General features: G+C 46.1%; 1 long non-coding RNA gene across 1 annotated transcript in view; it reads left to right on the top strand.

Annotated features, from left to right (window-relative positions):
* Nucleotides 1-15,220, top strand: part of LOC135182295 (uncharacterized) — a 122,671-nt gene that overhangs the window by 86,270 nt on the left and 21,181 nt on the right. The window contains exon 3 of the long non-coding RNA XR_010305150.1: nucleotides 11,227-11,315. This is a non-coding gene — a long non-coding RNA (uncharacterized LOC135182295). The remainder of the gene's footprint in view (nucleotides 1-11,226; nucleotides 11,316-15,220) is intronic.

Raw genomic sequence — 15,220 nt, forward strand, 5'->3', positions numbered from 1 at the left:
CAGTGTTGAGTACAGGGGAAGAATAACTTCCCTTGTCCTTCCAGGTAAGATTTGTGTGAAATTTTGAGGCATTTATAGAACCACAGAATCAGTCAGAGTTGGAAGGGACCACGAGGATCACAGAATTTCATAGATTGGAAAAGACCTTCAAGATCATTGAGTCCAATCATTAGTTTCACACTGACAAGTCTTTGACTAAACCAAATCCCTCAGCACAACATCTAATCACTATGAATTGCTAGGGTTGGAAGGGACCACCAGGATCATCCAGTCCAACCTTCATCCCAGCATCCTTCATCACTAGACCATAGCCTCTGTCCCGGTAGAGTACAAATCCTGCCAGGCTGGTTTAACTGGATCATCTAGTTTCAACCCCTCTATCATGGGCAGGGACACCCTACCCTGCTTTGGGCCTCTGGGCTCTCCACGACACCTACAAACCTGCTTGGATATAATAACCAATCAGACAAAATGCTTTATTCTTGGGAACAACCCAGGGTGATGAAAACAGTGTACGAGGTGGTGCCTAACGGTGGTGTAAGGCAGAGATTCTGCTGTCAGTATTGCAACAATGGTTTGGTAAAACATTGTTGGATTGCTGCTCTGTTAAGACAATCAGGTAATTAGCTTAATTACATTTAATTTTCTGAGAACTTGACTCTCTCATTGCATCTGTAATTATGTAGTTGTTCTGCTGCCTGACCACAATTTTCTGTCTTTTATAGACTGTTTTGTGCTTTTTGTTCCTTTAGCAGGAATTGGTATGGACTAAGCCTTTTCCTGCAGGTCCAAGCAATTTGTCTCTTGGACAGATTGTTTCAGAAAATAATTTGTAGTATGCTGTGGATGTAGTCTACCTGGACTGCAGCAAAGCCTTTGACACCCTCTGCCACAAGAAGCTCCTGGCAAAGCTGGCAGCTGATGGCTTGGACAGATTCACTCTGAAATGGGTCAAGAACTGCCAGGAGGGCTGAGCCCAGAGAGTGGTGGTGAATCGTGCCACATCCAGCTGGCAGTTGGCACTAGTGGTGTTCCACAAGGATGAATGCTGGGCCCAGTCCTGTTCAATATCTTTATTGATGATCTGGATGAGGGGATTGAGTCCAGCATCAGTAAGCTTGCAGATGACACCAAGCTAGGAGCAGGTGTGGAGCTGTTGGAGGGTAGGAGAGCCCTGCAGAGGGACCTTGCCAGGCTGGATGAGTGGGCAGAGGCCAATGAGTTGAGATTTAACAAGGCCAAATGCAGGGTTCTGCACTTTGGCACAGCAATCCCAAGCAGTGCTACAGGCTGGGGACAGAGTGGCTGGAGAGCAGCCAGGCAAAAAGGGACTGGATGAGGCACTCAGTGCCATGGTCTGGTTGATTGGCCAGGGCTGGGTGCTAGGTTGGAGTGGATGATCTTGGAGGGCTCTTCCAACCTGGTTGATTCTACGTTTCTATGAATATTGGTGGTGGTCAGCCAGAACTTCTGCAAAAAGTGCTCTCAGATTGAGTGGGAGTCTTCAGGTATCTGCTTAGAGTTTTAACACCAGCATTCAGTTTCAATCCTGCATTTATAGCCTGGGCCAGGAAACACTGCAACATTTTAGTCAGACAGACTCACTGGAAAGAAGGTCTCCCTAGCTACAAAGCAAGAAGCACTTTTTGTTCATCCCTTATAAAGCAAAGAGTGAGGTTAAATGTGAAAAACAGTGTTGCAGACTGAGTCCCCTGGAGATGCAACTTCCCAGGGTACACCTGAGTGAAAAAAACAACCCTGTAATAGCTTCTTTCCAAGGCATGTCTTCCTACTTCCCCAGCAACCACTCCGCAGGGAAGGGCTTCTTTTTCTCACTGCTGTCATCTTTTAACCTCTTTGGTAATAAGGTTTGTACAAAGCACCTGCTCCTTTAGCAGCTTCTGTCAGAAGGCTTCAAGCGGAGCCAGGGGATGTATCTGCTTGGCTTCCCAATTTGTAGAGCTTGGCAAGTACTTTATCAGCTACTGCTTGGATTTAGAGATAGATAGCAATAACTCTTACTTTCCTCTAGTCTTCCCATCTGTAACAAACCTACTTGAATCCACGTGTGATGAACAGCTGTGGGTAACTGGTTTGCTTTGGGTGATTATTAATGTTCCTTTTAAATATGGCTTTTATGGAGGAGGATGGGGCATGAAGCAATCAAAGAACACAGTCTAGAGATAAAGAACTTAGAGGCTTGTATCTCCAGTACTCAAGCTCTTTCTGTGATCCATGCTGCCTAACTTAAGCTCTTTAAGAGCCTCACAGAATCAACCAGGTTGGAAGAAACCTCCAAGAGCATCCACTCCAACCTAGCACCCAGCCCTAGCCAGTCAACTAGACCATGGCACTAAGTGCCTCATCCAGGCTTTTCTTCAACACCTCCAGGGACAGTGACTCCACCACCATTCAGGGCAGCCCATTCCAATGGCAAATCATTCTCTCTGTGAAGATCTTCCTCCTAACATCCAGCTCCCACCCAGAGAAGTTTCCTCAACACTCAGCTCCCCATTTCCTTGAAGTAGCTCCTGCTGCCAAGAGCTGTGAAGAATGACATTGTTTCTGCCAGCTTGGACTAGAAGAAAGAAACTAAACTGTAGACATGTCATGCTGTTGGGGCAACTAGATCATCTCAGTGGCATGGCCATGCCTCTTGCCACGTCAGAATCAGAAGATGGCAGTCTGAGGACCATTCTTACCAGAGCAGATATTGAACTTATGGAGTCTTCAAACAGAAGATACTTTATCTACTGCTCAGAACCCTCTTTCCTGCTACCTCGCTGCTGGATAGAATGTGTAATTATTTACTTATCAAGGTAAAGCAGCTCCATGCTAAATGGGTTTGTCTTCAAACCGCCAGCTCAGGAAAGCCTGGGATGGACTCTGGAGGAGTCTTTAGTTGAGGTAATATATCACATATATCCTAGTTTTGGGGGCATGTGTTGGATTGTCCCAACAGATAAAACTTGAATGTTTTAGCTTTAGCCACAGCATTGGACTGTGACAGAAGTGTGGGAGGGTGAGCAATGCTTGAGGTGAAACAAGGGTGGCAAAGCTGATGAGAGGCCTGGAACACAGCCTTGTGTGAAGAGGCTGAGGGAGCTGGGGGTGTGCAGCCTGGAGAAGAGGAGGCTCAGGGGTGACCTCATTGCTGTCTACAACTGCCTGAAGGGACATTGTAGCCAGGTGGGGGTTGTCCTCTTCTGTCAGGCAGCCAGCAACATAACAAGGGACACAGTCTCAAGTTGTGGTGGGGGAAGTCTAGGCTGGATGTTAGGAGGAAGTTGTTTGCAGAGAGAGTGATTGGCATTGGAATGGGCTGCCCAGGGAGGTGGTGGAGTTGCTGTCCCTGGAGGTGTTGAAGCAAAGCCTGGCTGAGGCACTTAGTGCCATAGTCTAGTTGACTGGCTAGGGCTGGGTGCTAGGTTGGCCTGGATGATGTTGGAGGTCTCTTCCAACCTGGTTGATTCTGTGATTCTATGAAGAGTGACTGAAGCACTTGAGTATGACACCAGGAGATGCAGTAGGTGATAACTTCTACATACCTTGGTTTTAAAATCTGAAACTTTTAGCATTTAAAACTTGGTTCTAGGAATTTTTTTCTTCTAGTCCAGGATTAATACCTTTTCTATAATACCTTCCTTGTTTCAAAATGAAAAATAGATCTGATGTTGTCACTTTATAAAAATTGCTTTGGAAAAGACATGAGTTCAGTTTAGAGACCTCTGGCCAAATTCATCTATATCCAGCCTGACTATGTGCCCACAGAGGCACAGAGCCAAAGCTGTATACAATGCTTGGTCTCCTCATTTGTGCAAGAGGGCTCAAAAGGCCATGCAAAAAGATGGTGCATCAGGGACTTTAGAATCACTTTCATCTGAGGAGATATGGTCTTTCGGTGGTGCTCCTACTCCACTGCCTTCCTTTCTACTCCTCTCTCCCTATACCTTGCTGTGAAATCTCACCTCATCCCACTGTCTCACTGGTGACATAATGTACACTTGGCATTAGGCTGAGTATCCAAATGTGGCTGCGAGGCAGCGAGGTGGTTGCTGGATCAGACATTTGCTTGCAAAGCAAATCTTTAGAAGGGAAGACAGCAACTGAGTGGTGCAGGAATTGGCCCCCTCTGAGACATAGCTTTTGCTTAATGAAAATTCAGCTCCTTCGTGCTAAGAATTTTAGATGTCTTTTCCATTTGCATAAGCAGTACACTAAATCTTCAAAATTAGTGGTTTTGTTGAAGGAGGAAAAAGAATCAATGACCAAAATCTTACTGTAGTTACCAAACTGCTTGGTTACTGGGAGAGGGGTGGTTGGTGAGTAGCTGGAAGAGAAAATGAGGGATCAGGACTTGAGGTTCAATATGAAGCCCTGACTCAGCTGGTAATGCATGCAAAGTTTCTTAACCTCTTTATGCCCTAGGTTACCACAATAGTACACAGTAGTACTTAGTTATCTCCCAGGCATTTAGAAGATTTATGAATATGAAGCTTGAAAAGTACATTGCCATCAGAGAATGAGGGATAGATATTACTATCTACAGATGCCAAGAAGCATTTGTAGCCTCAGCACTCCTGGTGAAGGCTGAACACAGAAAATGTTTAAGGGGGAAAAAAAGGCAAGCTGTTAAACTTCCCTAAACTAGCAAAAATCTGAGGTACAGTTGCATTTGGAGAATTAGGCCAAAGTTTACAAGAGTTTAATCATTCCTAATATAAAACTTCTCAATCCTCAAATAGATTATTTTTTCCTACTGCTGGAGAAAAACAAAAATATACTATTCATTACTTGTTCCATGGAGTCATTGCACACAGAAAGGCAATGTGGGCTGAGGTATCCTATAAACCCACAGAATCACAGAACTTCTTAGATTAGAAAAGACCTTCAAGATCATTGCATCCAATCATTAGTTTCACACTGACAAGTCTTTGACTAAACCAAATCCCTCAGCGCAACATCTACTCACTATGAATTGCTAGGGTTGGAAGGGACCACCAGGATCATCCAGTCCAACTTTCATCCCAGCATCCTTCATCACTAGACCATAGCCTCTGTCCCAGTAGAGTACAAATCCTGCCAGGCTGGTTTAACCCTTTCTGTCCTCCTCCTGTTGTGGGTCTGGGAGTGAGTCAGATGAGCATACAATAAGGGCTTGGCTCCAGCAAGCCTTGAGGGCTAGGGGACTTAGCACCACATGTCAGATCATTTGATCATAGGATGTTAGGGATTGGATGGGACCCAAAGAGATCATTGAGTCCAGTCCCCCTGCCAGAGCAGGACAATACTAACACAGATCACAGAGGCACACATCCAGACAGGCCTTGAAAGGCTCCAGAGAAGGAGACTCCATGAACTCCCTGGGGAGCCTGTTCCTGTGCTCTTTGATCTCTACAGTAAATAAGTTCCCCCTTGTGTTGAGGCAGAACCTCTTTTTCTGCAGCTTACACCCATTGCTCCTTGTCCTATCCCAGGGAGCAAGTGAGCAGAGCCTGTCCCCCAGCTCCTGGCCAGTCAGGTGTCTTGTGCTGCCCTCAAAGTGCCTGCGTGATCAAAGGAGGCACAAAGCTTTGAGTTCACTGGCCAGAGCAATGGTGCCAGTGCCTATTGGCCAGTTGGGTTTTCAAACTGAAGCATATAAAGGAGGATGATTTAGAAACCCTGCCCTTCTACGTTAGCCTTTCTGTATTTCGCTTTTCTGCACCTGCCTTTCTTTGTCTGCACAGAGCCTTCCTGCCTCTCCTCGTTGCAGCTGGTTAAAGGCAGCCACGAGTTGCAGCTAACACCAGTGGCTTAGCAGCAGCATCTTCCCTCTGCCTGAAATATTTTGTATTCTACCCTGGGATCATCATCACGAGTTTGAAAACATCTTTGATACAGGAGGCTTACTTGGGGACCAAAAGAGTCATGAGTACATCTGCTAGAGTGAATGCCAAGACTACATAGGCATAGTTAGAATTCTTCCTGTTCTCGTGTTCCTATTTTCCAAGTTCTGATTGTTTAAAGTCTTTAATTCTGTGCAATTGCTTCCTGTTGATTGAAAATCCAAAGAATCTCAGGGAATTTCCCTGGTTTTTAAAATATTAATTATGAAAATATTCATACAGAAATTAATAGTAATATTTTTTATCTGATTATTAATTTCCAATACACCCTCAAGTGCCACATCCACTCTCCTTTTAAACATCTCCAGGGATGGTGACTCCACCACCACCTCCCTGGGCAGCCTGTTCCAGTGCCTGACCACAACATCCAACCTAAACTTCCCCTGATGCAACTTGAGGCCATTTTCTCTTATCCTATCATTAGTAATTAGGGAGAAGAGACCAACTCCAGCCTCACTACAAACCTCCTTTTAGGTAGCTGTAGAGGGCAATAAGGTCCCCTCTCAGCCTTCTCTTCTCCAGACTAAACACCCCCAGTTCCCTGAGCCACTCCTCATAGGTCATGGTTGCCAGACCTCTCTCCAGCCTCGTCGCCCTTCTCTGCACCCTCTCCAGCACCTTCCAGTGGGAACCCTCAAGACAACAGACAGGAGCAGCACAAGTTTGGTCATAAAACAAGCTTAACTCTCAGCAAACTGAGCTAAAAATTTGAATATTGAAGCCTCAAAACCTTCAAGCAGAAAATGATCCCTTTGAAGTCTAGAATCCTCGACTCCAATTTTAGGAATTTTGGGTTGAACTGACTGACTGTCAGTACAATACTCCATTTTTAGGCACTGCAGGTGTGGTAAGTCCAATCCTCTTCTAATACTTGTTGCTAGGAAAGGCTGTATTTGATTTCTCTCTAGGTAGTTCAGATAGCAGTGAACAAAGGCAAGCAGGAACCAAACACAAAGCAGAACTTATCTGAGAAACATATGCTGAACTCTGTCCTTTTTTGACTCACAGGAGTGGAGAAGAAGCCTAGCAGGGGCTATGATGGTGGAGTGAAGTAGCAAAGAATAGTGTGTGGCTTTGATTACTGCTAGCAGGGCACTACAGATGTTCAGGTTTGACTGTTCAGCAGCAGGCTGATGACTGTGATATAAATAGTGGCTCTGCCAAAGTGAGCAGCAGGATTTGCTCGCAGGCTGACAGACAGGTAGGAGTGTAACAACAAATTCATGTTGTAATGGCCCTGCAGCTGTCAGCTGTCAAACACATTTGGGAAGGTAGGAGTGAATGTCCTGTTGCATCAATGACCCAAAGTTTGTGGCAGTGGGGAAGTGCTATGGCATAGCCTGTGTGCTTTGTCATCCTTTGGGATTATTCTTCATTCATGGAAGACCATCTAAACCAATGTTTACTTGAGTGCCTAGGGACACTCTGGTGCATCAAAGGTCTTTCAGAAATGCTGTAGGCTGTGATGGGAAACAGTCTAATGAAGTAGGAGATATAAGAGATGAGACTCATTTGTGCCACGGGAGCTATAGGCTGGATGCTAGGAGGAAGTTCTTTGCAGAGAGAGTGATTTGCATTGGAATGGGCTGCCCAGGGAGGTGGTGGAGTCACCATCCCTGGAGGTGTTGAAGCAAAGCCTGGATGAGGCACTTAATGCCATGGTCTAGTTGATTGGCCAGGGCTGGGTGCTAGGTTGGACTGGATGATGTTGGAGGTCTCTTCCAACCTATTTGATTCTGTGCTCTCTGTCCTGCCCCCAGTTCCCTATGTGTGCTACTTATCAGTTTTAAGTTTTACCATCCAGTTCAACTTGCCAGCTCCACCATTTCTAAAGCCATTGCTAGAGCCTAGACTCTGTCACTGTGTTGTATTAGGCAATGGTTATGGAGTCTTCCAGGAGCTCTGGTTTTGCTCCTCTGGAAATGCTAGAAAAATGATCATGGATGTGCATAAACCACAGAAACTCTACATACAAGGGAAACTTGGTGCTTCAGACCCATTTACCTTGCAGCATAGAGCCAACCCATGCAGAGCAGCAGGGGAGCTACAATGGCTGCATGTACGGAAGTGGGCTGTAGCACAGGTACTAATCAACATGGTATTTCTCATAGTACTAGTTACAAGCCTCTCCTGTGCTGGCTAGTATCTGCAGCCTCTTGTGTGGCACAGCTCAATGAGCATCCTCCAGCACTTCTCTTTCCAGTTTGTACTGTGGAAATCAGTGTCTGTGTTTCTTATTTGTGTCATTGGAGCAGGAATTGCTTTGTTTGTTGTATTTGCAGAGCATCTCTGGCTAAGTTGCAGAATATTATGGGTGACATGCAACAGAGCAAGGATGGTCTGTCCAGGCTCAGTGCCAAAATATGTGGTCATTCAAACTAAGAAGCCAAAGGTTGCTCAGCTATCGTGCAACCTATTTCCCTTCCCTGTGTTTCATCAAGTTCAGGACAAGTGATCAAGTGATCCAAGATCATCCAGTCCAACTTAGCACCCAGCCCTATCCAGTCAACTAGACTGTGGCACCAAGTGCCTCATCCAGTCTTTTCTTCAGCACCTCCAGGGATGGTGACTTCACCACCTCCCTGGGCAGCCCATTCCAGGCTCTCACCACTCTCATGCTGAAGAACTTCCTCCTTGTGATGATTTAGGTGTTACCCACCCCCCCCCTCCGCTTTGGAAAATCACCCAGACTACACTCAGGGGCTCTGGAAATGGAATGAAGCTTTGTATTTACAGCTTAGTACAATCTACAAGCAGAGATTTACAGTATATACAGTTATAGACAGAAATAGTCAAGTTTAAAAGGTAATACAGAAACACAACAGCCCTCCCAGAAACCTGAGTCCCCAGGAGGGGCTCTCAAGCACCTTTCCACCTTCTCCCACCCCTCTCTACCTTACCCCAGATGTTGCCTTGTGCTTTCTTTCCAAGGTGCTCTCCCACTGCCCTGTGATTCCATTGCTGCTGAATGATCTGTTTCCCAGGAAAGGCAGGATCCACCTACCCTCATCCCCCCAGTAACCCCTTCCCCCAGTAGCCAAGTGGCTCTGGTGCTCTCACACAGGCACCTGAGGTGGACTTAAACCCCTTTAAAGAAAAACCTGTCACTGTGGTTATTCCAGACCAAATCCTCTGTCTGTTTGCTGTTATAAGGAAGGTTTTAGCTGCCCTGCTGACTGTGTCTTGCACTGAACATTAAAGTATGAGGTTTGGTAGGCCTAAACATGATAGTTTAGCCAAGAAAATATTGCCTTTTCTTATGGATGCCCAAGGAGCCTTTTGGCCTCTTCAGAGATTAAGCAGTGCTGAAGAACAGATGGACCTTATTGCTGTCTACAACAACCTGAGGGGTGGTTGTGGCCAGGAGGAGGTTGCTCTCTTCTCTCAGGTGGCCAGCACCAGAACGAGAGGACACAGCCTCAGGCTGCGTCAGGGGAGATTTAGGCTCGAGGTGAGGAGAAAGTTCTTCCCTGAGAGAGTCATTGGACACTGGAATGGGCTGCCCGGGGAGGTGGTGGAGTCGCCGTCCCTGGAGCTGTTCAAGGCAGGATTGGACGTGGCACTTGGTGCCATGGTCTAGCCTTGAGCTCTGTGGTAAAGGGTTGGACTTGATGATCTGTGAGGTCTCTTCCAACCCTGATGATACTGTGATACTGTGACTGCATCAATACTGGGACTTGAGCAGAATTTGGGCTGTGTGGAAGTCAAGAGAAAATCTGATCAAGGAGACAAAAGAAGCATGCTCCCTATCCACCTATATGCAATTCAGGAGCAAGCATCCTCTGCTAGGTCAAGGAAAGAGACTATCTGGAAGTCTCACTGTACTCCTGAGTTGTTTGGGTGTGGATGCACTGTGTGGAAAAGAGATAAAATAGACAGAAACAAATGTGCCAAGTGCTAAGAAGCATAAAACAATATAGTGTCTGCAGTTATCTCTCTTTGTAAAGTAAGAAAACCCCTTTTTTGTCTGGGTAAAAATGGGAATGCTGTGGACAGAACTCATCCTACTGAACATTAGCAACCAACAGAAAGAAAGGGTTTAGGAAATCAGTGAGCTCCTTAGTTTATTATGCATCTTTTCTGTCCCATTGCTTTCAGCCCCATTTTTTATCTCACTCTTAAAGGACACGATGCCTGAGGTTTTAGTCTGTAGTGCCCACTGTCCTTACTCTTTCCTCTTCTTATTCTCTTCAGGGTTCTACATTTACTTTATGTCTTTTAAGGCAACTTAGAATAGAATCAGCCAGGTTGGAAGAGACCTCCAACATCATCCACTCCAACCTAGCACCCAGTCCTAGACAGTCAACTAGACCATGGCACTAAGTGCCTCAGCCAGGCTTTGCTTCAACACCTCCAGGGACGGTGCCTCCACCACCTCCCTGGGCAGCCCATTCCAATGCCAATCACTCTCTCTGTGAAGAACTTCTTCCTAACATCCAGCCTAGACCTCCCCTGGCACAACTTGAGACTGTGTCCCCTTGTTCTGTAGCTGCTTGCCTGGCAGAAGAGACCAACCCCCACCTGGCTACAGCCTCCCTTCAGGGAGTTGTAGACAGCAATGAGGTCAGCCCTGAGCCTCCTCTTCTGCAGGCTGCACACCTCCAGCTCCCTCAGCCTCTCCTCACAGGGCTGTGCTCCAGGCCCCTCACCAGTTTTGTCACCCTTCTTTGGACATCTTCCAGCACCTCAACATCTCTCTTGAATTGAAGAGCCCAGAACTGGACACAGTTTTAGGACTTGAACTCCTAAATATTGGAACCAACAATATTGTCTTGAGCATGAGGCATATTTTGCTCAGATTGAGTCCTGTGTTCATGAGGCAAGGTCAAGGAAATCTGGGCAGTATTTGGAGTTCCAGAATAGGAACACCAAGACAGGTAAGCAGCAAAGTAGGTACAAAGAGGATTGTACCCAGAGGGACCAGGTATAATAGGCATCCCTCCTAGAGTAGCAGGTCTGTAGCTTTTCTTTAGAGAGTAGCTTTACTTTAGAGATGTCTTAGCTTTTAAATCTCCTTTGTAAACAGGATCTGTGCTGATGTGTCCCCTAGGAAAGCTCTCAGAAAAATAAAGATGGTTTTCCATACTTTCTGCCCTGTAAATAATATCATCTTGTGTTTTCTTCCTGAAAATGATGCAGAGTTCAGGAGTTCAGATGGATCACAGTGATACTCTCAAATTATTTCTTTCAGCAATGCAAGCTGAGCTTGACACAAGATATTAATTACAGAAATCTACCTTTGTGTCAAACACTTAATCAAAGAAATCTGATACTGCCAAGCAGAAAGGGAAACCACCATTTCCCATCCACTCCTTCTGAAAGATACTTCCTTTCACAGGTGGTTTCTGGGTGTCATTTCCAGTCTCCATTTCTCACAGAGCAAAGAGATTTTCTGTCCAGAACACTTTGACCATATTGGATTATAAGGTAAGTTTAACAAGGTAGTAGCCCAGTCCACAACCATCACAGGAGTGTGATGTGTCAATGAGAATGGTGGGACACCTGGGGCACACAGAAGCATGGTGAGAGAAGTGGAGTATTTTGAGGGGGGGGACACTGTGATTCACCATCCTTGGAGGTGTTCAGAAAAAGCCTGGATGAGGCACTTAATCATAGAATCAACCAGGTTGGAAGAGATCTCCAAAATCATCCAGTCCAACCTAGCACCCAGCCCTATCCAGTCAACTGCAGGGTTCTGCACTTTGGCCACAACAACCCCAAGCAGCACTACAGGCTGGGGACTGAGTGGCTGGAGAGCAGCCAGGAGGAAAGGGACCTGGGGGTACTGGTAGATACTAAGCTGAAGATGAGCCAGCAGTGTGCCCAGGTGGCCAAGAGAGCCAGTGGCATCCTGGCTTGCATCAGGAACAGTGTGGCCAGCAGGACAAGGGAGGTTATTCTGCCCCTGTACTCAGCACTGGTCAAGCCACACCTTGAGTGCTGTGTCCAGTTCTGGGCCCCTCAATTCAAGAAGGATGTTGAAGTGCTGGAACATGTCCAGAGAAGGGCAACAAAGCTGGTGAGGGGCCTGGAGCACAAATTCTATGAGGAGAGGTTGAGGGAGCTGGGCCTGTTTAGCCTGGAGAAGAGGAGGCTCAGGGGTGACCTTATTACTGTCTACAACTACCTGAAGGAACATTGTAGCCAGGTGGGGGGTGGCCTCTTCTCCCAGGCAACCAGCAATAGAACAAGGGGACACAGTCTCAAGTTGTGCCAGGGTAGGTATAGGCTGGATGTTAGGAAGAAGTTCTTCACAGAGAGAGTGATTGGCATTGGAATGGGCTGCCCAGGGAGGTGGTGGAGGCACCGCCCCTGGGGGTCTTCAAGAAAAGCCTGGCTGAGGCACTTACTGCCATGGTCTGGTTGATTGGATAGGGCTGGGGGATAGGTTGGACTGGATGATCTTGGAGGTGCCATGGGCTACTATGCCACAGGCATCAGAAGAGATGGGGAGACGCTTGGTGCAAGCCAGTCTGTTCATTGCATTCCAAACATGTGATTATGTACCTTTCATCAGAAGGCTACAAATTGTATTAAACTGTAATTGGTTACATGTATTTGCATTAGAAATTATGTACTAATTGATGTAGACATCATCCTATTCTCTCAGCAACAGGTACTTTGTGTCTAAGCAATCTAAGTCAGCAGAGATAGGTGAAAACCACAGGCTCCAGCCTTACATTTGTTTATGTTTGTTACACCATTCTCTAAGGTCATTCCAACCTTCTATTTTATCTCAACTCAGTACTTCTTAGCTCCTCTACTCTTGCCCGTCCATGGCTTATGTTCCAGTATTTCAAGTTCCAATAGCTGTACCATTCCAACAGGAGGTCTTTTCCAACCTGGTTGTTTCTGTGGTTCTCATTTCCAGTTTTTCCTTAATAAGAGAAATGAACCCAGTGTCAGGACCTGAGGTAGGTCAGACTTGTGCTAAGTTTAAAGAAGCCCTGCAGTTACTGATCCAAGAAGCAGATCTGCACATTTGAAACAGACTCCTGTAGCTGTAACCAGTGTACAGTATCATAAAATTAGCATTACTGTTGTTGTTTTTGTAGACTCAAATCTCCACAGCGATGCTGACCATGCAGGAGACATCCATTTTGTAGCTTGTCACCTCTGTCTACTTTCTTTGTCTTAGGGTGAGTACAATATCCTAAACTGACTACTGTAATATATCTGATGGTCTTCAAAAAAAGACTGGATGAGGCACTTAGTACCATGGTCTAGTTGATTGGATAGAGCAGGGTCTCAAGTTGTGCAAGGGGGAGTATAGGCTGGATATTAGGAGGAAGTTCATCACTGAGAGAGTGATTTGCATTGGAATGGGCTGCCCAGGGAGGTGATGCAGTCATTGTCCCTGGAGGTGATCAAAGAAAGCCTGGCTGAGGCACCTAGTGCAATGGTCTTGTTGATTGTCTAGGACTGGGTGCTGGGTTGGACTGGATGATGTTGGAGGTCTCTTCCAACCTGGTTGATTCTATGATCAATATGATGAACATTGTTCAGGTCACCCCTTGAGCTCTAGAGATGGGAGGCAGAAATAGAGGAGCTGATTTCATTGCACTCAGAATTTGATGGAGTACATTAGCTATTTATTTTACTTTTGGCCCTCCCATGTCACTGGAGAGACAGCCAAGAGACCCTTACATTGGCTTCTGGTGAAGCTTGTGTAACAGCTGTGAGCCATTAGCTTGTAGCTTGCTGGAGGTCTGTGCTGTGGCATCACAGAGTGACTAATGTGGCTCTTGGGCATGTCCAGTTCTGAAATTCTAATGGAGTTTTGCTCGGAGACAGGGAACTGCACAGAGCGACACTGGGTTGCGTTTGATCAATGCTAGGGAGAACTCTGGATGGCATTTCCTGCTCTCCATCTCCACTAATTGACTCTATGTGTTGATATGAAGCTTTGGCAAGAATTTGATATGAGAAGTCATAATGTAAATGTTTGTGGCAGAGCTGCCATACATCCTGAGCCCTAATGAACTACCTGTGTCCCTTCCTGATGTATCTGGGTAGAAAGCCAGAGTGTATCTACTAAATAAATTACTTTCCACAACCACCTTCAAGTCTGCCTCTTGCAAATGAGCATGGACATGAAACACAGCTGTGAACCTATGCCTCAATTTCTCATTTTAATTTGTGGTTTTATCAAAAGCAATAGTCCTCTGAAGCTGCCTTCAGCACAGTTCAAAGGTATTCAACTGCACATTAACTATTGCTAGTTCATCCCCTCAGGTTTTCAGCTTGCTGGTTTGCGTTCAGAACCCGTGGTGTGCTTTTCTGGCTCATTCCACTTTCTCCAAGATTCATATTTAAGTGGGGTCAACTCTCAGGAGGAAGGCTAAGTTAACTTGCTGAGAAAGCAGAGAGCTTTCTTTTGGTGGAATGAAATTGCAAGTCTCTTCCAATCTCCTGTAGGAGGCTGTTATAACAGTGTGGACATCTGATTTATGGTGCTGCCTGATTTACAACTCTCCCAGATCAGCTTCAGCCCGAAGAGTTCCTTGAATTAATGCAGGCAGAAATGTATCTGAGGAAAAGATAATGGAAAGGAAAATGCAGGGTAGTGCTAATGAGAGTAGTAATTACTGGTAACTGATTAGATACACAACACAACTCAGGTAAAATAGCAACATTTGGATTTATGTCCAGGTGCAGCAAAAGACGGAGGAATGTACGTGCCCTCAGATACAAATATGCTGTGTGCTGTGCCCAAAGCTGAGCTTACACAGAATCACTTTCCTAAGGTGAAGACCCAGGAAACCAGTTTCTCCTTTTGTGCCCTCATTTTCATGCAGAGCCGTGAAAAACTTGGCAGGCAGGTGCGAACTCACTTCCTTTCGGGTTGCTAGCCTGATGGGGCAAAAGAGAACACTGACATGCTCTGGTTCTGAAGATGTTCAGTGCCTTGTTCAATATCTTCATTAATGATCTCGATGAGGGGATTGAGTCCAGCATCAGTAAGTTTGCAGATGACACCAAGCTAGGAGCAGATGTGGATCTGTTGGAGGGTAGGAGAGCCCTGCAGAGGGACCTGGACAGGCTGGATGGGTGGGCAGAGACCAAAGGGATGAGATTAAATAAGGCCCCAAGGGCAGGGTAGATATTAGGAGGAAATACTTCACAGAGAGAGTGATTTGCCTTTGGAGTGGGCTGCCCAGGGAGGTGGTGGTGTCCTCGTCCCTGCAGGTGTTCGGGAAAGGCTGGATGAGGCACTTAGTGCCATGGTCTTGTTGCTTGGCTAGGGCTGGGTGCTAGGTTGGCCTGGATGATCTTGGAGGTCTCTTCCAACCTGGCTGATTCTATGGTTCTATGTTTGCTCCAGCAATTCG

The sequence above is a fragment of the Pogoniulus pusillus genome, chromosome 1, assembly GCF_015220805.1.
Source record: "Pogoniulus pusillus isolate bPogPus1 chromosome 1, bPogPus1.pri, whole genome shotgun sequence".
Taxonomy (NCBI): Eukaryota; Metazoa; Chordata; class Aves; order Piciformes; family Lybiidae; genus Pogoniulus; species Pogoniulus pusillus.